Below are 682 nucleotides of genomic sequence, written 5' to 3'. Positions count from 1 at the left end.
TTTATATATATCTTTAATCCTTAAGGAAATCAATGCTGTATCAGTTACCTGTTACCATAAAAGGCTGTGTAACAACCATAAAACCTCAGTGGCATGCAACAACATTTATTTTTGCTCACAAGTCTGAGCATTGGCTGGGAGCTTCTGCTTCTGGGGCAGCGGGCTGTTGGCCGAGGCACCTTGGCTGAGTTCTCCCATGCATCTGGGTGGCTGGGGGCTGGCTGGTCTGAGAAGGTCTCAGATGAGACACTTTGCTTCCATTTTACTCTGTCTCTCCTCCTGCAGCAGGCTAGCTCTTGCTTATTCTCATGGCAGAGGCAGGATTCCAAGAAGCACGTGGAAGCACACAGACCTCTAGAGGACGAATCTCGAAACTGGCACACAGTCAATTCTGCTTCATCTGCACTTGGCCAAAGCAAATTTGCAAGGGTAACCTAGATTCAGGGAATGGGGGAGAGGCTCCACCTCTTAAAGAGAGGAGCTGCAGAGTTATTCTGTGAAGGGCAGGGATGCCAGAGCAGTAAAGAATCATAGTAGACATTTTTGTAATCTACCACAGGAACTACTATCATCCCCATTTTACAGATGAAGAAACTGATGCCTAAAGAGGTACCTAAGCTCACACAGAAAGTACTGGCATCATAAAGAAAAGGGCTATGGAAGTACTGATGAAGGAAGAGAT

Source organism: Eschrichtius robustus, chromosome 4, assembly GCF_028021215.1.
Source record: "Eschrichtius robustus isolate mEscRob2 chromosome 4, mEscRob2.pri, whole genome shotgun sequence".
NCBI lineage: Eukaryota > Metazoa > Chordata > Mammalia > Artiodactyla > Eschrichtiidae > Eschrichtius > Eschrichtius robustus.
The sequence above is the reverse complement of the archived record's forward strand: the minus strand, read 5'-3'. Positions refer to the sequence as shown.